Here is a 23,536-nt window from a genome sequence, read left to right on the forward strand (position 1 = left end):
CGAAACATGGGTAAAGCCGACTGGACTTTCCAATTGCACTCTCTCTCTCTCTTTTTTTTTTTTTTTTTGAGACAGAGTCTCACTTTGTTGCCCAGGCTAGAGTGAGTGCCCTGGCGTCAGCCTAGCTCACAGCAACCTCAAACTCCTGGGCTCAAGTGATCCTTCTACCTCAGCCTCCCGAGTAGCTGGGACTACAGGCATGCACCACCATGCCCGGCTAATTTTTTCTGTATGTTTTTAGCTGTCCAATTAACTTCTTTCTATTTTTGGTAGAGATGGGGGTCTCGCTCTTGCTCAGGCTGGTTTCGATCTCCTGACCTCGAGCAATCCGCCCGCCTTGGCCTCCCAGAGTGCTAGGATTACAGGCGTGAGCTACTCCCATTGCACTCTCTTCAGTGGCATGAAGAACAGATTGAAAAGAGTCTGAGCAAATTCATCATAATGAAGATATTCTAACCTAAAACTATCTCAATAACTGGTGGTGATAGTATCTCTGAGCTTTCTGAGGTCTGGTTCTCCAGATTTTCCTTTATTTCTAAGAGCTATCCCATACCCTTCCATAATCTCTTGTTTTTGTTTTAATTAACCAGTGCTGTTATATCCATTTACCAAAGAACTCCTCTCTGATAACATTAGTGAGTGTAAATTTCATAAACCCTTTTGATAAAGTCACATCAGGTATTTTCATGAGTAGGCTGCAAAAAATATGGATAGGATGAAAGTAAAGTTACACAATAATGGTCACCTCTGGGGAGAACTGGAAGGGAATCAGACCAGAGAAGAGGGTTTTAACTGAATCTGCAATATTTTATTTCTTATAAAGAAATCTGAGGCAATATAACAACATGTTAAGTTGCAATAAAGCGCCTAGGTGGTCACTACATTATAATATTTTCTATACATTTCTTTAGGTTTAAATAACAAAAGTTTAGGTGAAAACAGGTAGCTCTATAATAGGCTCAACAACTGTGGCCATGGGAGTGCTGAATAATGGATCAATGTTAACCTATTTGGAGGCATGTGCTTTTTGGTTCTGCCTTGGTTAATGTTTTCAAAAATGACTTGGAAAAATGTAAAGAAAATGTGAAATTTGTGAATGAACCAAAGTTGGTGAGATCAATAGCAAATGTGCTGAATGAAATGATCAGCATACAAAAAAAATGTTGGCAAAGTAGAATTCTGGGCTGAGTCTCATCAGCTAAAAACACAAAAAGAAAACTGTCTCATTTACTGAGTGCTTCTTTCATGACAAGCACTTTTTAAATATTTTACATATATTATATATTTAATTCTTACAATAACCTATGAAGTACATCATCATCCTTTTTGTACAGGAGGAACTGAAGCAAAGGGAGGTTATATAATTTGTCCAAGTTCACAAAGTTAGTAAGTGTTGGAGTCAAGATATTAACCCATGTTGATATAATTCCAAAGACTTGGCTATTAGCCACTGTAAAATACCAGGATTATAGGCTGGGCTCGGTGGCTCATGCCTGTAATCTTAGCATTCTGGGAGGCTGAGGTGGGAGGATCGCTCAAGGTCCAGAGTTCTAGACCAGCCTGACCAAGAGCCAGTCCCCGTCTCTACTAAAAACAGAAAGAAATTAATTGGCCAACTAAAAATATATATACATAAAATTAGCCGGGCATGGTGGTGCATGCCTGTAGTCCCAGCTACTTGGGAGGCTGAGGCAGAAGGATTGCTCGAGCCCAGGAGATTGAGGTTGCTGTGAGCTAAACTGATGCCATGGCACTCACTCTAGCCAGGGCAACAAAGTGAGAAGTGAGACTCTGTCTCCAAAAAAAAAAAACAAACCCAGGATTATAAAACCTTATGACTCAATTTCCCCAAAATATATAGTATAGAATTAAGGAGACATGGCTTGGTGGCTCACATTTCAAAAACTTTTTTTTTTAGAATAAGAACAATAGGGTCAGGCAAGTGATTTGTAGCTGAGTTGCTGCCAAAAAGGCAAATTCTATCTTAGGCTGCATTAATAGAAATATTGTATCAAGGAGCCATGGTCATGCTGTACTGCACACTGCTCAGCTCCCACCTGCTCTGTATATCACACTTGGAGGAACACATCCACAAAGACAATAGGCAGGGTTTGAGAGGAGACTAAGAATCAAGAATGGCGCCTTAGAAAAATGTTTTAAGGACCTGTGACTATTAGCTTGCAAAACGCACAACTCTCAAGGCAAGGGGATGGTGGTGATAGCAGTCTTCACTTATTTTAAATGCCACATGTAAGAGGGATTAGAGTGTTCTTGTGTGGTCCCAAGGGAAAAGAAAAAGGAACAATGTGTGATCTTAAAAGTTGAGAAGTTATGTTAAATTTGGGAAGAACTTTGTAGTGGTCAAAACTGTCAGAAGATGAATTGAAATAGACTGTCCTGGGAAGAAGAGAGTTCCTAGGACCAGGATGTGTCATAGCAGAAATTCTTGGTTAGGAATGTTGTTGAAACTTCTAATGGGATGGTGGCTAGAAGGACCTCCCTGCTAATACTAAAGCATACTGATTTGATGCTCAAATCCATTACTGTAAAGTCATTGTCCACTTAGAGATCTATTTTTATGGGATGATCCTTAAGAGACTCCTTGGTGACTCTACTCTTTCTCCCACCAATAAAAGGACTTCCAGAACTATGAATGTAGGACCTTTGTACTAACCCAGTTCTGCTACTAACTGTGTAATATTGAGAGAATCATTTAACCTTTCTCTGCTTCAATTTTTTTCATTTTTAAAAAGGACCCTCTATTTGTCTCACCTACCTTGTGTACATTTTGGTGAGTTATGCTAGGCTATCTCAGATGTGAGAGTGATTTAGAAAATTAAAACAATATGCAAGTATAACTTATTAAGCCTATAATGTAAGTTTTGTTGACCATATACTTGGGACTCCCAACTTTTTCTGACACCTCTCTTATCTCTGGATTCTGAGTTTTCTTAGAATTTATGGCCTTTTTGTTTGTTTGTTTGTTTTTGCTTGTTTTTTCTTTTTATTTTATAAATCTTTGTTAAGTTGCTGTTTTATGTGTTAGAAAAACATTCTAGCCACTGTTGGAAAACAAAACATTGAAGGAGACATCATTATTTTCCTTAAGGTGTCTGCCATTAAATAAAGATCTCTATCAATACATAAATAATGTAATACAAGGCAAAGTATTTGATGCCATAAGAGTAACAGAGATAAAATGCTACAGAAGATCACAGGAGAATGGGCATTCCAAGAGGTTTTGCCGAGCATCACCCTAAGAAATCAGGGTTCTCCTCTTTCTTTCTTGGCCCTTAGTCTGCTCCTACTTGGTAGAAGTAATCTTCAAGATTGTGAATTTCTCCATTGGTACAGAAAGTAGTCCAACTATCAAACTTCCAATATTTACTCCCTTTGCATTGGCCTTGAGGAGATAGGTATGATTTTCTCTATTTTTCTCTTATAGAGAAAGAAAAAAAAAGTGAAACTCAGCAAGGTCAAGTATAAGTCATAAATTGTTATGTAAGGCAGACCCCCATCACTGCAACTATCTAGAGTTTCAATGCACAAAACAAGGCTTGTTCCAAAGAGTGATTTATTACAAGTTTGCTTTTTTAGGTGCTTAATAATGCCCACCCAATAAGATGTTTGCTTTATCCTGGGATCAGGGTGACATCTCTTTTATGTGCAGAGATAGTGAAGCTGGTAGAGTGTAGGCTAAAAGGAAATTGCAAACACCAGGCAAGTAACTTGTAATAAGTTCCATAAACTCCATTTGAAATGATAGTTAAGTCTTAGAAAACTTTCTGTAAAGTGGCTGTCATTGGCTTGTATGTGTGAAAGATAAATAAAAATAATATTGATTGAATGTTTAGTATGTTCTAGGATCAAGAATTTTATATGTTTTATTTCACTTATTATTACTCTTATTCCAATAGTGTTACAGTGATTAAGGAATTTTTTCCAAGGTTACACAGCTAGAAAGTAGCAAAATCAGGATTTGAACTAGGATTGTATAAAGAAGTCCTATATAAATAAGGAAATAAAATTTTATTTATAAATATATTTAAATAATATACATGCTTGTACATACACATTTACAGACATATTTAAATTTACTTTCTCAAAATTATCTTATGTTACTTACAACAAAGGACTCACATAAAATAAAATGAAAAAAATAGACAATCAAGGCCATGAGAAAGAAGAATATGCTAACCATGTGAGCTCAACCTGTGATGGGGTCATTACATGTGGAAACAAGAAAGAAAAAGTGTTGGTAGACCTTTTTTAATGCCATTTTACCTAGGTAACCAACAGTTGTGTTTGTTTTTGTAAGCCTACATTATAAAAATTAAATAAACTCTAGGAAAGCTATGATTTATCCTGATAATATTTTTAATTTTTGATCACCATTGTCATTTAAAATTTTCTGATGTTTATTCTCAAATGAGATAATAAAAATCTAAAAAGTGTATTTCCAAAATGGTAAAATACTACACTAAAATTAGTTCTAAGTCTCCTTTTCTTACTTAGTGGTGAGGCCCTATCCATCAATGGAATTCTATTCCACTGCTTCTCTGAAGAGCAGGCAATTTTCCTTTTCCAGCATCTGGTATGCACAAGTGCCTAGCACAGAGAACCCTCTCAGTAAATGTTCTGCAAAAGAATACTGAAAAATGGCTTATATTGCAACGTATGCCCAATACAAATATACCATCAATATATCATAAGTATTTTTAAAAAGTGTCATTTTCCCAATCTAAAGGCCCTGTGGACCTACCAGTTCTCCAGGAGCAATAGTAACTTTCATGAAGTCACCTCAAAGCACTTCTTTATGCTCTCCTGCATCAGTCCTGGTCAGTTAGCACCTTGCACTGGAGGCCTCAAAACTGCAATGCAAAACCCTGGGGTATGTGCTAAGACTCTATCATAGGAATCCACGTGCCTATGGACTGTGGGTAAACTTAAAATTCTCATTTACGGCCGGGCGCGGTGGCTCACGCCTGTAATCCTAGCACTCTGGGAGGCTGAGGCGGGTGGATTGCTCGAGGTCAGGAGTTCGAAACCAGCCTGAGCAAGAGCGAGACCCCGTCTCTACTATAAATAGAAAGAAATTAATTGGGCAACTAATATATATATAGAAAAAATTAGCCGAGCATGGTGGCACATGCCTGTAGTCCCAGCTACTCGGGAGGCTGAGGCAGGAGGATTGCTTGAGCCCAGGAGTGTGAGTTTGCTGTGAGCTAGGCTGACGCCATGGCACTCACTCTAGCCTGGGCAACAAAGTGAGACCCTGTCTCAAAAAAAAAAAAAAAAAAAATCTCATTTAATTTTATTTTTATCTCATGCTTTTAAATTTTGTTTTTGTGAATGTATGATTTATAATACTAAATAGTATATCCATGCAGTAGTACATTTTTAATGTATATACAAATATACATATATTTAGGTTACATACTCAAAACATTTTAATGATAGAAATGCATGATCTAAAAGTCTGAAGACTGTAGCTCTAAATAACTCTGTTAAGCTAAGTGTAATTCAAGAAAAATATCTTGGCCGGGCACTGTGGCTCACGCCTGTAATCCTAGCACTCTGGGAGGCCGAGGCAGGCGGATTGCTTGAGGTCAGGAGTTCGAAACCAGCCTGAGCAAGAGCAAGACCCAGTATCTACTATAACTAGAAAGAAATTAATTGGCCAACTAATATATATAGAAAAAAAATTTGCCGGGCATGGTGGCGCATGCCTGTAGCCCCAGCTACTCGGGAGGCTGAGGCAGGAGGATCACTTGAGCCCAGGACTTTGAGGTTGCTGTGACCTAGGCTGACGCCATGGCACTCACTCTAGCCTGGGCAACAAAGCGAGACTCTGTCTCAAAAAAAAAAAAAAAATAAAATAAAAATAATATAATAAAAAAAGAAAAATATCTTGTGACCACAAAAATAAAAAAGAAGAAGAAGAAGAAGAAGAAGAAGAATGTCTTCCTAATGGCTGGGAGGTAGGAATAGGGGTGGGTAGTGGGCTAGTCTTTAATAGTTTTCATAAAATACATATACTAGCAAATAATGCACATTTCCTCAGCAATTAAATATAGCAACTCCTGTTGAGTTTTCTTTTTTTTTCCCTCTTCAGAAAGGAGCACAGTGAAATTCTAAGAAAGTTTTTCCAATTTTTCTTCCATCTGCCTCTTGTCCCTGAAGTTTGTCATTTGGAAAGAGGGGCTGTCAAGTTACTCAAAATCTGTGCTGAGTATTAAAAGTTCTGGGCTGAAGTTCCTTCTTAATTGTCACTCTGTGTAATATGGAGCAGGCTGTATAATGTGTCCCTGCCTTATTTCTCTTATGGGTAAAATAGAGATAAGAATAGTTAGCATCGACCTCAGTGCAGTGTAGTGTGGATAAAGAACACTTTGTTCCTTCTGTCAACTAAATGCAAAGTGTCATTAATATTATCAGTTTAAAATGCTGTGATTTTATATACTTTTCCCTTTAAAAATAATTTTCCCTTAAAAAATGAATGGAACATCACATTTCTATAAACTACCTTGTTTTCTAAACTTCATAAACTTAAGTTGTCTCTGTTTCTCTCTCCCCTTCTTACACACACACACACACACACTCTTTTGATAACTATGGATGTGAGAGACAAACCTTAAGATAGCATCAAGAAAATAAAAGGGGATTTTGAAATAAGTTTTCATATTCAGGTTTCCTTTAAGTTTTAGAGATATGCATGTCAACCATAAAATTGTAGTGTTTATTTAATTTTCAAAATGTTTATATTTAAGGATTATTCATAGACTCTTAAATCAGAAGGAACCTTACGAAACATCTAAGTCTAAGATAATACCTGGCACATAGTAGATGCTGACTAAACATTTAATTAAGAGAATCTGGGAAAAGCTTTTTATTTTAATCTTAAAACAAGAATCAAAACCAACTCTGAGCATTAAAGAGCCTAAATAACTTGCTCAAAACTGCTCAGCTAGTTAGTTAAAGAGTTTAGTCTAGAATTTATTCCTCTTAATTTCCAGCTTTGGCCTTCTCCCAGCAACCTGTTGATTTGTTTATGTTGGACTGTCAAATATAATCGGCCAAAGACGCATCATAGAAAAAAAATCGGAAAGACCAGCTCTCAGGTGCGTCATCTCTTAAAAGTCATCCAACGTATGATGTCCACATATGATGTAAAATATTTAAAGTAAAGATCATATATTTATATATATAATATGCAAAATATAAATCTTGTGTATATTGAAACAAAAGATCTTTTCTTTCTTAAGGCAAAGGGACACTAGCCAATTTCCATGACTTATTCTACCTTATAGAACAGTTTGCATGTCCACACACGTGATTGCAGTCCTCCGACCAGCTAAAAGTAGTTTGTTATTTCAGCAATATGTTTATTTTTGTTTCTGTGTTGCTGTATTGATTTTTCTGAATTTACCTACGAATGAGGCATTAACCACCTCAATGCATTATAGTGCTAATAAACTTATCTTGCACTATTTTGGCCTATGTGAGAGCTAACCCATTGACAAAAGAAATCCAAGCTGATAAAAGCCTTTCTTAGCCACTTGTTAGCCAGGTCAGGCTGTAAAATCATAACACAATGCAAGCCTCTTCCACGGGGCACCAAAAGGCAGCGATTAAAAAAAAAAAAACCACTTCCATATCCAGTGGAGTTGTAGTTTATTACCATAACCCTCCCAAGTCAAAAGGACACCAGTTTCAAGCGTTGCAACTTGGCGCAGACGTGGTTATTCCTCTTCACCCCACTCTGCTGGGCCTCTCTACCTGTCCTCTCCCACTGTCTACAGGTCCCGAACATTAGAAAATAGAAAATGTGATGATCTTTGTGTGTCTCTGTAAAATGTGTGTATGTGTGCGTGTGTTTGGGTGTAACGGGCCTTCTGTTTGGCTGCGCGGCCTGTCCGTCACGGCGCGGGCCAATGGCGGGCTGCCTTATATAAAATGAATGTTTTCAGTCTCTCCGGGTTGCATGTACTGTATGTGGAGCAGTGTACAGTGAAGCGGAGGCAGAGCGGCTCCGCGAGCTCCTCTCCACTTTCCCATAGAGAAACCCTGACTGGCCGCTGAGGGCGAGCCACACACACGCCCTCACGCCCGGCGAGCCCGCGAGGTAGGCGCCCCCCATCCCCAGCCCTCCCGGGGCGCTCTCCCCGCACTTTCTGTTTTCCTACTCACTTGCGAGCCGCCGGGCTGCAGCCCCAAGGACTCCGCGGCAGGAGCAGCGGCAGCGGCGGCAGCCGGTAGGGTGGACTTGAGGAAGACGGAGGGAACCCCGCGCGTCGGGAGCCGCCGCCAGCCGGCCCGCTCCCTGGACACTTTCCCCCTCCGCCAAAACTTTGGGTCGGGAGAGGTCGGGGGCGAGGGTCGCGGCGGCCGCGCCGGCGGGGGCCGGGGGGCGCCGAGGCAGTGCCCTGCGAGCGGGAGGCTGGGGGCCGGGCTGGGGAGTAGTAGGCCAGCCGGTGCCAGGCTGCGTTTGCAACCAGCACCTCTCGGCACACAGGCTGCGCCGCCCGAGAGGGGCAGGGAGCCGGGGCGCGGGCTGGAGCAGCCCCAGGAAAACAACAACAGAGCCCTCACGCCGGCGGCGGCTCGTGGCCGCCCGGGGAGCCCCAAACTTCATCTCGGCGAAAGTACGTGGAGCCCAGCCTGGTCTCGGCTGCCGGGGAGGTGGGGCCTGGGGAGCAGGGGCAGGGGAGGAAGGTACGAGGAGCCAGCCCTCGGTGGATTTATCGAACGTTTCGTGTGCGTTGGTGACCGGGAACAGCAGCCCAGTTGCTCGTTCATCTGGAGAGTTGGGATTTGGGTGTTCCGGCCCCGCGGATCAGTGCCCTCTCACCCCCCACCCTAGCCAAATGCGCGGCGAGTAGAGAAAGTGCTGTTTTAGTGCCAGAGTAGCCTGGAGGAAGAATAGGAGGAGAGGGGGAAGAGGGCGAGGGAGAAGGGGAGAGAGAAGGGGGAGGGAAGGGGGGAGAGAGCGAGAGCAGCGAGAGAGAGGGAGAGAGAGAGCGCGAGAGAGACAGAGAGGGAGAGAACGAGGGGGAAGAGGAGGAGGGAGGCTGTGTCAGGATTTTGCTTGAATGTGGGATTATGTTGTGTCAATAAGTTTAAGGTGGAGAGAGCGAGGCTGAGGGTGGTGGTGGAGGGGAGGAGGAAGGCCTCGGCTGTTTAAAGTCTTATTTCTGAAGGTAAGTTATGGCTTTGCATGGTCGCGATGACAGAAAACTTGCAGATCCTTTATCCGGGGATGGGGTCGATGCCTCTAGAAAGAGCTCCCCAGCCCTCTTAAGCCACACTCATGTTACACTGTTATTTGCCGCGATCCGGGTCGCTGTAAATTACAGAAATCAGACTCGAGGTTTCTTTTCCTCCTCCACCTCGTCGCGCTCACTCACCCTCAGAAATTTATTATTATTTTTTAATTATTTTGGTATTGTATGAAACTTAACGTAACTGAGACCCAACCAGAGTCCTGTAATTTACAAGGACCCCGAACCCAAGAATCTGGAACACGTTTATGTGTGAAATATCCGCGATCATTTCTGCTAAATGAGGAAGGTAAAACGAAACGATGCAAAAAGCTAAGACACAACATGTACGACAGAGGGGGGGGGAGAGGGAGAGACAGAGAGAGAAGCTATTTTTTGCTTTCCTTTCTGTAGAAAGGAAAATAAAACATGTATTCCCCTTCCTTCCCGGTGTGTAGGGTCTAGTCAATATTTTAACTGTTTGGGGACGAATTAGTCCAGGTGGATCTTGTTGAAAAGTTTCGCGAGGTGGGGTGGAGGTGGGGGGGGTGCGAAGGGGAAGGTGGGTGGAGGTTGTGGGGGATGGGGACGGAGCGAGCTCTGCCTCTGCTAATGGTCATTGGCCTGGGGCTTTGAAACCATTGCCTGTCCTGCTAATGACACGTCCAGTTCTCGTCTCCCGGCCGCGGACGCCGGGCTGTCGTTCCCCGGCTGGCTGACGGGGACTGGGGTACTTTCCCCGCGCGGGGAGGGGCGTCCTTCGCCATCCCCTGGGGTTGCCCACTCGCGGCGTGGGGGCCCCACGCGCGCTCCCTCCCCTGCGCGCCGCCGCCACCGCTGCTCGCGCGACTTTTGTGGCCAGCCGGCGGCCGAGGGGTGCGGGGGTCCCCGGCGCGGACGTCCCCGCGCGGCCACCCCGCGCCCAGCCCCACGCGCGCCGCGCGGTCCAAGCCCGGAATGGCAGCGCCGGGCCGGGCGCCGGCGGTGCCTCCCTGGGGGGCAGCGGAGGCAGAAGCAGTGGCGGCGGGATCTTCGCCGGGCCCGCGGGAGGAGGAGGAGGAGGAGGAGAAGAGGGAGGAGGAGGGGAAGGAGGAGGAAGAGGAGGAGAGGGAGGCGTTTTCTGCCCAGACTGCCGCCAGTTCGAGTAGGCACGGGCATGGGGACACCCCACTCGTTGCTCCTCCGTTATGGAAAGGTGTTTAGAAGACTTTTACGCCCAGAGTGTGGGATTTGCACTTCATTTTTTTCTCCCCCCTCTTCCCCAAAGCAAGATGGACTCTATTCCCTTTCTCTTTCTCCCTCTGCCTCTGTCTCTGTCTTGTCAGCCTTTAAGATCGACATTTTGTACTAAGATGCAAACTTGATGGTGACCAGCAACAAAGCCGGGGTGGGATCCCTCGCTGCCTTCCTCCCTCTTGGTTTCCCAGCTACCCCCACCCGACCTCACAGACCTGGTGGCCCTGCACTTGTCGCTGTGGGCTCTGGCGAATGTGTGTTCCCGGGTCGGTTCCCATCTCCAATCTCGGGATTGTGACCCGAGCCAGGCGTTTGGGAGATGGCTGTGGCCGCCCAGGTCTGAAAGACTGAGGGGCTGAGATACCTGGGTCTGCTGCCGGGGCCGCCGCCGCGGTGGCACCTCCTGCCGGCTCCTGGGCAAGGCGAGGCGAGGGCTGCCTATCGATCGCTATGATTTGGTTACTGGTGTATTTGTCCTGGGGGCGGTGATCACTTGTGCAAGTTGATGAATGATCACCGTGTGGGAATGGATCAACTTTCTCTGCTTTGTACATATGGGGAGTAGGAAGCGAGGGTGCTGGAGACACCCTGGAATGCCAGCTGGGGGCTGCCCCCCCAGTCTCTGCCCTTTGAATACAGAGAGCTTCTTTGCCTTTCCGTGTCCCCACAGTTCTCCAGTGGTGGGGAGAAAGGGGAGAGGTTGATGGGGAGCTAGCTGGACTCCTGGGCTTCGGTTCCCCTCTTTCATAGATGTTACAGGACTTGGGACTCTACTGTTGTAAAGCTCTACCATACTGATGATGTACCTTTATTTGATACTTTATAGGTCACTATCATATGACAAAGGCTTTGCAGCAGTTCATCTTCCTCCCTGTGTACTTTCCATTTGCCTTCCTGGGTAAGTATGCAAACTCTTCATCCAGAGAAGCTGGATGATTATTAATAATGACATGAGGGTCTTCATTGTTGACATAGGAAGATGCTTTATTGGGGTTACAACACCCCAGAAACCATGTCGCCCTGAGTTTCCCACAGCAGAAGTCAATTTGTGATTCTTAGTGTTTAGAATTCATCTGCGGGTTATTATTATTTTAAGATAATTTAAATGTTCATTTCATGTTTATTTGCAAGTGATTATCATTTGACCACTTATTTTTCAAACAGACATTTTAATTGATAATGAAATTTTACACAAAGTTGAAGGTCTAGTGAATGCTAGGCAATACTATAGAAAGATTGCAGTGTATGTGTGGAGAGAATTATTAAAAACCCAAGGAAGCATTGTGTAGAAGTCTTCTTTAATTATAGTGACTGACATTTGCTTACCCTCTCCCAGGTTCTCTTTCTTGAGTAACCTGTGGTGTTTATAACAGTTACTTTTGAGATGGGGAGGGGTGGATTGGGCAGAGTAGTAAATCTAGCATTTAGTGCATTAGCTTGATTCAAAATAGATCATAATTTCCTTTAAAATTTATATGTTAGGAGAAATTAGGAACATTTTAGTAGTCTGTGTATATAATAAGCAGCCACTTTGAGACCTGTTAAGTACCTTTTTTCAGATATCATATGCCTCCCAAATGGAAAAAATTTGCAAAATATGTATGGGACACTGTCTGAAAGGTTTATTTGTGAGAAGTAATGGTTTAGGTGAAAATGGAGGGTTATAGAGCATTTGAAAGGTGTATGATGAGCCCAAACTGTAGAAAACCAACTTATAAGTTTGCCCCTCCATTGTAAAGAAATTCCCAGGTACTCTGAGTTGCTCCTGTGTTAAGAAAACTAGTTGGTACTAAATTGTATAAATCAGCTGTGGTGCTTTGTGATATCACCATTGTGAATTTGGAGATTGTATTTTATGAATGAAAATAAATTCAGTTTTCCATGAAAGAAAATTCAGGAACTTTGTTTTGTTTCCTGGATTGCTGGGATATTGTATACATTAACAAAATATTGTCTTAGTATTAGGAGGAATTGAGTTTGAAGACCAGGCCTTTCTGGTAGTCTCCATCTGATAACAAAATATACTCTGATTTTACTGTGGACTTTAGATGATCTACGGAAGTTCTGTGTCCAACATTTTTTATGGCATGTAAGCATTGCTTTACTGCTGCTGATAATTAGGTGGTTTGTTCAATCGGAGATTCAGAATGTGTCATATACATAACAGGCCAATTGGAGTGGCTGGAATGAGATGGTTCTATATGATGAATTTAGTGCACACCAAAATATGTAGATTTAAGTGTATTTGATTTTTTTAAAGCTTGTTTGGAAAATAAATTTTTCATGTTTGAACATATGGCAAGAGTATTCAAAATGCATTCCTGATGAGTAAAGAACACTACATTTATACATGTGAGGCACATTAATTTCTTGACCACAGGAAACTTTTAATGTTACTTCTTTCCCCATGGAAATATATATGACCAATTCAAAAATTAATATGGGAATTAGTAATATCCAGAATGAAAGCAGTCTGATGAGCTCTTGTATTTCTTTGAGATATTGAATGACTGCTTCATTAAAATAATATTTTCAAGAACAGTCTTGGTCTTTGAAGTCAATGAAGTAGTTTTGATAGTGTAAATCTTGATAGTGTAAATCCAGTGATCTAAAAAAGTCACTTTGACAATGTATTATCACTTATTTGCATCTAAAATATATTTATTAGATTTGAGGTTTACTTATCAAAGTAAGAATTTAAAGAAGTTTTTGCTTCTCCATCTCCAAGAGTTTCCAAACTTCCCATTTTTTTAGTTTGCATATCTCTGTTTCTGAAACTGAAGCCTTAATTTGCATTTTACATTTAATGCTGGCTAATGAAAAGGTGGCTCTTCTAGATCTTCAGAGGTACTGTGGCAGTTTTAGGAAGAATCTTCTTCTATTAGAGTCTCAGATATTTTTTTTAAATTTGTAAACTTTGGGACTTAAAAAAAAAATCTATCTTGATCTTTGTATCCAAATTTTGTTAAAAACAGTTTCAGATTTAAGAGTTTTTGAGATAGTTGTACTTATAACATATTTTCAAAAGTGTATATGTAGCACCTTTGACCTTATAGACCTGATCTTTATACTTAATCCATTGAAACAGATTTGTTTAGACTTTGAATTTAAAAACTTTGAGTGAGAGCCAGAATGCATATATAATTATGGTTGGCCTGTGCTGAAATTAACTGTGTAATTGATAAGTTTTTTTATATGTAGTAAAGAAGAAACAAAAGGTCTGAAAATAATGTGGCACGACTTCTGAAAATCTAACTTAGTGGCTAAAGTATCTATAAAGCTATACTTTTCAATAAAATCATAAACAATTTCTAATTATTAGTCATTAGCTAGCATACTTAAAAGTATACATTTTCCTACATTTCATAAAGAGCATTTATTAAAGCAAGGGCTATATTTTAAAGTGGATCTTGTCATGAATATCAGTTACTTTTATATTAGAAATCTTTACTAGAAATAATAAAGGTTGCACAGCTCAACCTATTTAAAAAAACTGTTTGAAAGCAGTCTTATTACAGATATGTCTGTTTTTGCCGTACTAAAGGAAATCCCTGAAATTATTATTGTCTTACAGAAGTACAAAATGTTTACAACTGTGATATTTAAGTATTCTAAATTATTAAGTTTAGACAGTTAATTTTGACATATTTCACCACCATTTATGTTTTATGATTTAAACTTAAGCAGGTACTTAAGAAGAAGACAGTTTTCATGAATTTGTATTTTGAAGTCCTTCTCAGTTTTTTACATTTTACCAGTAAAGGCACCTTTAAAAATAGGTCCGAGTGGTATTTCACCTATATTTCTAGTCACATTCCTTCCTCTCACTATGAAATGAAAACAAACCCAACTTCAGTAAAAACATTGTAATTTTACTGCTTTGTTTTACCGAGTGTCCCAGATAAATCAGATGCAGGCCATCAGGCTGTACTTTGAGAAACACTGTTCTGAAGGTAGTAAGTAAAGGCTAAGGCTAAGACTGAATGGAGGTTCTTCCACCTTGAAGATTGTGTGGCTGTAATTTAATCTGTGGGTCTGTACTACCTCAAGGGCAGTCATCACATACTGTGTCAAATTGTAGATATTTCTATATTTTAAATCATACCCGAGGAAAGCACTTTTTGATTACAACTTCACTCAACATTCATATGTGATCATATTATCCTTTAGAAGGCAATTACAGTTTCTTGAATGCCAGTACATTATTTTAAAAGTATAGAGATATTCTCAGAAAATCCTCATGTATTAATGGGGATTGTTTTCGTTTTTTTTTTTTTTTTTTCAAAGAGAAAGATAAGGTAAGAATTGAAATAAGTGCCAGTAGTTATACAAGGGAATGCAAGAGAAGGCAAGCCAGTAAAGAATTATATCTAAAAGTATACATACATAGATAGAAGATGAGAGAATGAAGCACTCAAAGGATTACATGTAGACCATCAAGCATTGACACCTACCTAAATGTAAACTTCATGAGTTAAAATTATGTGAGTCAGTTCAAGAATCTAGGTAGTGAAATAACTTCAGATTGTGAGAAGGTTGTATAAAACATAAAGTAAAAATTAATAGGAATGAGTTGGATTTTATGAAATCTTAAAAAATTAAAAATATTTAAGAATATTAAATAATTAAAATAGTAGTTATACATGATCTTTGGATGAAAAAATCAGGTAATAAAACTAAAGCCTCGGGAATGAAATAACTAAGATCCTAAAAAGAACATACAAAGTTATGTTTTTATAAAAGTATAAAAGGAATAATTAAATAAAAGACCAACAACTTATTTATTTATTTTTTAAAGAGATGGGGTCTTATTCTGTTGGCGGTTGAAGTGCATTGGCATGATCATAGCTCACTGCATTCTCAACTCTTCGGCTCAAGCAGTCCTCCCACCTGAGCCTCCCGAGTAGCTGGGACTACAGGTGTGCACTGTCATACCTGGCTTATTTTATTATTTTTGAAGAGATGGGGTCTCACTATGTTGTCCAGGATGGTTTAGAACTCCTAGCCTCAAGCTGTCCTCTGCCTTGGCATCCCAGAGTGCTGGGCTTACAGGTGTGAGCCACTGTGCCTGGCCCCAATAACTTATTTTAAAGGTGAAATAACAATGAGGATAAAATTTCTTTAAAACAGCTGTATTTCTCAAATGTTTTTGACTGAGTTAATATGATTAAAATATCTTTTATGTCTCAATCCACATAAAAGAATTGAAACAAAAGTTTTCTGAAACAGTACAAAATGCAGGTACCCTCTGATATTTTCTATTCCTAACTAAATCTTTATAAATCTAATCTATTCCAAGCAGTTTTATTAAACAAAAGATACTGGATGTCATCCACTAAATTGATTTTGTGACTTATAGTTTGAAAAACACCAACCTAGAATGCTTGTTAAAGGTACCTAGGCCCTATCCCCAGATATTCTGATTCAGTGTTTCTGGGGTGGGATCAAAGAATAGATTTTAGCTGATACATAAGGTGATTCTGAAGCAGGTGAAAGATTCTCTGACTTAACTTTGAGAAACTCTGTAGAAGGGACAGATGGCTAAAGATTGAGTGGGAGTCATGTTCTGAAGGTGGGGTTCTTAGAGTTCATTGACTACTGAGGTCTCTTCTATTCACCATTGGTTGGCTGTATTTTAAGATCAGCATGTTTGCAAAACTGAGAGGGCCCTTATTACCCTCTGTAGGTATTCCTGTGGTAGGTGATGTAGTACAAGGAGCAGAGGCTTTGCAGCCAAATAGCCCTCTGTTCCACTCCTGCCTCTGTTACTTGGCAGCTGAAGGACTTCGGGCATGTCACTTCTCACTTCTTAACACTTTCATTCTTTCTTGTATGTGTAAATTAGGCATATTAATATTTACCATACAATTATGTGAGAATTACACAAAACAATGTATGTAATGACCCTTATTCATAGTCAGCAATCAGTATATAGTATCTGGTTTCATAGTTATAGCTCACCTCACCCCAACTCCCACTGTTTGAAATTTCTCAAAGCTCTGCCTTTTAGTTTTTCTTTTCTCTAAAGTGATTCTTAACTCTGGTCTCATCAATCACTGGTACGTTTTTAACTAGATGTGAGGTGCTGGACAAGTAATTTGTTAGAGGATGAAATAATAAGAATAACCAGAAGGAGAAAAGAAAAGAAAAGCGGAGACATAGTACAGTAAAGTCCAGTTCTCCTTGAGGTTTGGAGAATGATTTTCCCAGTTCTTTTAAAAGACATAGTATAAGATAGGAGAACAGCTCTTTTCCTATTTCAAGGTGATTAGTAGACAGCACTGAACATTATCTTTGGTAACTTGGATATATATTAGAATGTTTTAGAGCATCAGTTTTCAAACTTTCTTCCATCAAGATATGTGTGACTGACGTTTACACAGGGGACATTATTATTTCTCTGGTTAAAAGACATAGGTGAATTATGCTGTGGATTTTATAGATAGTTGACAGTGTGATAAAGCTACTCCCCCCTCTTTTTTTTTGAATCAAGAAAGCATATCAGAATCCAAGTGAGAATGGTGTTATTATAATGAAAACCTTGAATATACTTATATGCATGTAAAATTGTTTGTAAACTGTGGTACTTTAAATGTACTTTAAATGTTCTAACTAATTACTGACGGCATGGCCTCATAAATAATTAAAACTTATCCTTGTGTCAAGGCCTGAAGATAGAGAAGTGTTAAAAATGTAGTGCTTAACAAATTACATTGCACAAAATAGGCATTTAAATAAAAAAAAAGAGGGACAAACTAAGGAGAAGATAAATGGAAAATACACCGAATCCCTGAAATCTCAAGCAATGTGAAAACCAAAGGCTAGGGAAAATGCAAATGTGGTTAAATGTAAAGAAAGTACATAAGACTACAGGTATCAGGGTTCTCAAACAGTACTGTCTTACTCAAATGCACATTGCTGCTAACAAATTTTTAAAGTAGTCTCAACAGTCATTCAATTTATTTGAGTATTAAAATTAAGTAACTTTGACATTTCCTAATTTTTAACCTTTTGCACTCGGATGTCGAGTGTGACTCGACACAGCAAAAATTATAGAGATTAAAATTACTCTTTGAATGTATCAATAATTTGAAAAATAAAAAAATCCAAATAAATAAGTGTGTATGAAAAGAAACTCCAATTTTTTATTCTACTGCCGTGCTTTGTAAAATCTGGGGTCTTTAAAACATTAAATCCCAAGTAGAATAAAGGAATTGAGAAAAAAGCAAGTGAGTGCAAAGGGTTAAGGTTATATTTGCCAGGAACATCCGCTTTGCTAAACTTTAATTTGCCACACTTTTTTGATTGCAGATCAATTTATAAGCTGTGTATATTTTGAAAATGCCTTTGTACGTACTTTGATGTATAGTGGTATTGGAAATAGAGTCACAGTCCTTTATTTAAAAAGCTCTGACAGGCCAAGTGCTATTGGCTCATGCCTGTAATCCTAGCACTCTGGGAGGCCAAGGCCAGAGGGTTGCTTGAGCTCAGGAGTTTGAGATCAGCTTGAGCAAGAGCGAGACCTTGTCTCTACTAAAAAAATAGAAAAATTAGCTGGGTGTTATGATGCACCTATAGTCCCAGCTGCTTGGGAGGCTGAGGCAGGAGGATCACTTGAGCCTAGGAGTTTGAGGTTGCAGTGAGCTGTGATGACGCCACTGCACTCTACTCAGGGTGAGAGAGTGAGACACTGTCTCAACAAAACATAAATAAATAAAAACAAAAAAATAAAAAGCTCTGACAAACTAAAAGTTTCCCCTCCAAAAGTTTGGTGTCACAATTCATTTGATAGCACAACCTAACCCAAACTTTCATAAGACGGCTTGAAGTAGTTTTTAAGCCCACTTAGAAGGAATATTTTTATTAGATCATTAAATATGAAATGTCCAATTTTGAATCAGTAGTTTAGTTTATTGTATCTTAAACAAGAAACAGTACAGTTAATCAAAGTATATGCCTAAACTATTGACACAGTTTTGCCATCTTAATGGTAGCTTGTTTATGCCAGCAGTGAAGAAGCCTGCAGAGCAAGTGGTGATGAAATCACAAAAAGTGTTTTCCACAGTCTGTTGAGAATTGAATATTTTTCCTTGCAAGAAGTGGTCCGAAGCCTGGAAGAAGTTGTAGTGAGTTGGTGCAGGGTCTGGTGAATACGGTAGATGACAGAGTTTCCAAGTCCAGCCTGTAGTTTGAGCAGCATTGTTTGTGCAACATGTGGTTGAGTGTTGTCTTGCGAGAAGATTGGCCTGTCTCTGTTGACAAGTCTTGGCTGCTTAATTGAAAACATCCTCATCATTTTGTCCAATTGTTTGCAGTTGACATCCACCGGTAATAGATTGACCAAGTTTCATGAAACTGTAGTGGATAATACCAGGGTTGGACCTCCAAACAGACACCATTAGCTTTTTTTGATTAATATTCAGTTTTGGACTGTGTTTCAGCACTTCATCATTTTCCAGCCATTGTGCTGAATACTTGAGATTGTCAAAAACAATGTTTTTCATCACATGTAACAACATGATAGAGAAATAGTTCACCTTTATGTTGTGACAGCAAAGAAAGGCAAGCTTTAAGACGATCTCTGGTCTGACAAGCATTTAATTCATGCAGTACCCATCTGTCCAGCTTCTTTACCTTGCCGATATGTTTCAAATAGTCCAATATTGTTGGAATAGTAACATCAAAACTTGCTGCTAATTCATGTGTAGTTTGAGATGGATTTGCTTCTACTACAGCTTTCAGCTCATCTTTATCCACCTTGATCTCAGGTCACCCATGTGGCCTCCTTTTCAAGATTAAAATCACCAGAATGGAACTTCTCAAACCATCAATGTACTGTGTATTCATTAGCCACATCCTTCCCAAACACTTCGGTATTTTGAGCTGTCTGCACTGCATTTGTTTCACGACAGGACTCGTTTGAAAATAACATGAATCTTTGATTTAGCTATGGTTTCACAAAAATTGCTCTAAAATTTTTTTTGGAAGATAATCACAAGCTAAACCATGCATTTGAAAGAATGAGGATGTACCTTCACAATAAAAATAAAACAAGATGTGTCAAAGTGAAATGTCAGCGACATCAACTGTCAAACTTAGTACTTAAGGAAATCAGACATTTCATACTTGATATTCTAATACTTTTTTGCTGTAGAAATAACAGTATTGATTGATTGGTTATGAGCTGTTATCCTAGATCGAGCTGGGAATGTTACATAATATGCGCTATATGCATTGCTCCACCTTTTTAAAACTCACAAGAATCAGAATCCTGAAACATATCTGGACCTACAGATTTTAAATAAGGGATTGTGATCCTAACTATTAACTTCTTTAATCCACAGAGTGAAATTATTTGATATTCCTATCCATTTAACCCAGTGAAAGTTCTTTTGCTAATTTTGGTCATTGATCATCTGAACATTTTGAGTTCATTGCAAACTGGTGAATCATGGAAGAGTTTTTAACATTATATATTAGCTCACACAACTGGACTGTTGAAACTCTGTGGCTCCAGATATAAGGGTGTAAGGCCTAAGAGGATATAAAATCAGGTGAGCAAAATGGTGATAGTTAACGTCATTTGTACCACCTAAGTTGAGCAGAGTGAAAGAAAGACTCCCAGATTAAGGAAAGCTTAAGCACCTTCAGAAGCTTGTTAGTTCACATTTCGATGAACCTCATATATTCCATTTGGACATTATGATTCCTTTGTTGTTGTTAATAGTTTTTAGTTTTATTAAACACATACTAAAATCTACATAACATTTGAAACCTCTACATGTTGAATGTTTTTTTATATAATGTTGAACAAAATATAGGCTACTTTCATTACAGTTTGCTGTTATTAGAGGTTTCATGAAGGGGTTATATTTCCTTTATTACCACTTGCTCTTATTTCTTTCCATCTATCAGGAAAATAAGAAAAGAAAGTGTTTTCTGCAAATTTAGTCTATTCTCAGGTGAGAATGTTTTTCAGGTTATGTTTTATAGAGGTTCTAGCTACCTTTATTTTCAATAATTAATTATGAAATGTTAAAATCTTGCTTTTTACTTTTAATTTCCTGTAAAACCACTATAGAAAAATGAAAAGTATGCCATGGGGAAGAGTCTATATGATACTGTAGGAATAAAATAATCGATTTATCTAGTTTGTTGTTATGGTAAGATTTAAATCAGTCTTCATTTGGTATTAGACTGAAACTGTTAATGCTAAAGAATTGTTTATTGATATGACTTTCATTATTTATTTACATGACTATATTCCTTGGTGTAGGAAAGCCACAGATTGAGTAATTCAGAGGGAGTTTTATTAGCAATGCTGGATTCTTTTAATATTCAAAAATGCTGAGTTGGTTTTCAGCTTTTGGTGTACCTCTCAAAACTCACCCAAGTGTAGAGTTCTCATTGACTGCAAAGGGAATGTGGTGGAGCATGGAACAAAATGAGAAAATAATTTTCTACATTCAGCTGTCAAACTTTGATTATCTTTTGAGTTACTGAAATATTGTTTTCTTTTCTTTCTTCCCATCTCTCCCTCTCTTCCTTCCCCTCCCCCCTCCTCTTCTCTCTCTCTCCTCTCATCTCTTCTTTTTCTCTCTCAGCCTATTATATTCAGTAATGTACATCTGTGATACTGCCTAATTCTAATATTACCGTTCTAGTATTTTAGAATGGTAATACGGAGTTAAACTTTCTTTTAAAGATTTATTTGTAGTTTCTGAGTCCTTTTAGTATTTATCACTGCCCGTACAATAAAATTGTTGATAAATGAGTTTGAGACTTACACACTTCCCTACATATAAGCGTCAGTTAGAAAGGGATTATGAGGCACCTTTAGCAGGGCTATGTGAAAAAAAGACACCTGCTGTTTTTATGAAATAAAGGGAAGTAAACTCCTTATTCACACATTTTCATTTTTAAATTGTAGAATGACCACACAGTTTCATTTATACTTCAGGGAAAGTTGAATGCAGTTTTTAGAAGAGTTTCCCAAGTAGTATTTTACTTTAGGAGGAAGGGAGAAAGATAATCTGGACTGAGGGCCTCCTTATGAGGTCTAAGTTTTATTTGTACTACTTGTTTATTTTTCACAACTTTCTGAAGAGAAGTACCCTATTTTAATGATGAGAAAACTAAGTTTCAGGTTGAATAACTTCTCTGAGGTCACACAGCTACTAAGTGATCATTCCAGGCTTAAGACTGCCTATCTGCAGTGCCACAGTCTTCTGTGGCTTTTTCTATCTTTGATCTAAGCTGATGTTTAGTCAGCTTTCTTTTTAGTTAGTGTATCTAGTATAGAAATGTAGATATATCTCTGTCTGCCATTAGGGCCACATTCCAAGTAGTTGGAATGAAAATGAAAAGGTTGGAGCATCTTTCAGCCAAGAATTCCCCCCCATTTTTTTTTCTCCCAAAAGAGAAATCTTCATTTTGAAGTGATAAGGTTGGAAGGAACTCTGTTCTTTATCACTTTTAAGGGAATTAGGTGAAAAAGTCTCTGACCTGGGGCCTGTTGTAAATTTTTATCCCGTAAGATCATTCCCAAAGACTAAGTAAGCCTGCCCAAAACTTAGTTTAAAAATTGATGTTTAGTTAGCCTTCTTTTTAGTTAGTATATCTAATATAGAAATGTCTATAGCATCTGTTATTTTTAATATTTATTAATCCCTCTGGTACATCAGTAGGAATTATTTGTTCTTTCATGAGTTTTTCTAGCTGAATATTCTATGACGTTTGTGCACTACTTAATCAGTGAATATATCTTACTAGAGAAATTTAACAATTATAACATGTATAGTGTTATAAAATACTTCTGATGTTCGCTTTGAAAGAAAATTCAATATCAGTGGGAAAATTAATAAGCAGATTCATGGCCTTCATTTCAGAGTATTTGATCAAACACGAATTAGATACAGGGTCAGTCAAAAGTTCTAATTCTGCAGTTTTGGAAGTGGTTTAAGGGTATTTCTGATTTGTTTTACCCAAGAAACTTACTTTTGCTGTGATAAATAGAAGATATTTTATAAATGACACATTTATATAAGTAGCAAATCACTTAGAAAATACAAAGTAACATGTTGCTTTTTTTGTACTAAGAGCCCTATTCATCTGAAATTAAATTCTTTTATCTTTGCAAATTCAGCAAAGTCAGAGCCTAATTCAGATATAGAAGATTAAAAGTTTGTCATTCTTTTTTTAAAAAAAATTTTGTTAAAGCTGCTTTTTTTCTATGATCTGTGAAACATGTAAATAAGGTGTTTATATCTATTAGGAGTGAGCTTTTCCTACAGTTTGTTAGTCAAATGATACTTTACAGAAAGTGCTGAGCTTCCATTTGTTGTATTTCATCCACTTTCATAGTGTTCTCATTCATGTAGATTGGCACACTGAATTAGAAATTTTATGGCATTTGACACCTCTCTTTCTGCTTGTTTTCTTGGTCATGTTCAAAGAACAACATATTCCAAATTGTTTAATTTGGTCAAGTGTTGGTAGACTTGGGGGGCAAAAACTACTATCAATTTAATTCAGTGTTCACGGTTTGAGTGTCTACAGTGTGTTGGTGCTTGGCTTAGACTTTGGGGATATAAACGTGAATATGGAACAACCCTTGTCCTTAAAGCAGAGATGTTTTACTGGCTGGAAAAGGCCAGTAGATATACATATCTATTATATACGTTAATTTATACTAATTGTTTTAATAGATACGCAATTAAGTAGTATGGAGTAAATGTCAGTGAAAAACTGGCTAATTCCAGCATAGAAGCTAGACGTTGAAATTTGAGGGGAGTTTCTTGCTGTGACACTGTGCTTGCCCTAATTGCTGTTAAGTTTGAAAAACTAATTCACTGGACAATTTTAAAGATTTAAGCGTCTAACCCTAATTTCACTTTTCTTTAAATATTAGCTCATCCTTTTGGCTTCTGGTATATTTGAAAGGCCACTGGCATTTTATTTTTTTTTTGATAAAGCTTTAAACTTATTTTAAAATTATGTTTTAGCAAAGTGTTTTAGACTTCCTTTTTATTTATTTCTAT

The 23,536-nt window shown here is 38.8% G+C and overlaps 1 protein-coding gene across 8 annotated transcripts in view; it reads left to right on the plus strand.

Moving 5' to 3' along the window:
• Positions 1-7,979: 7,979 nt before the first annotated feature.
• BBX (BBX high mobility group box domain containing) overlaps positions 7,980-23,536 on the plus strand; it is a 266,154-nt gene continuing 250,597 nt past the window's right edge. For 3 of the 8 annotated variants that reach the window (XM_012777182.3, XM_076001274.1, XM_076001277.1), the window contains exons 1-2: positions 7,984-8,125; positions 11,323-11,394. The gene's annotated coding sequence lies outside the window, so the exon portion shown is untranslated. Of the gene's footprint in view, positions 8,126-8,149; positions 8,256-8,511; positions 8,646-9,071; positions 9,201-11,322; positions 11,395-23,536 lie in introns of those variants that run through there. The other 5 variants (XM_012777181.2, XM_012777194.2, XM_012777185.3 and 2 more) reach the window with 4 other exon arrangements.

The sequence above is a fragment of the Microcebus murinus genome, chromosome 1, assembly GCF_040939455.1.
Source record: "Microcebus murinus isolate Inina chromosome 1, M.murinus_Inina_mat1.0, whole genome shotgun sequence".
Classification (NCBI taxonomy): Eukaryota; Metazoa; Chordata; class Mammalia; order Primates; family Cheirogaleidae; genus Microcebus; species Microcebus murinus.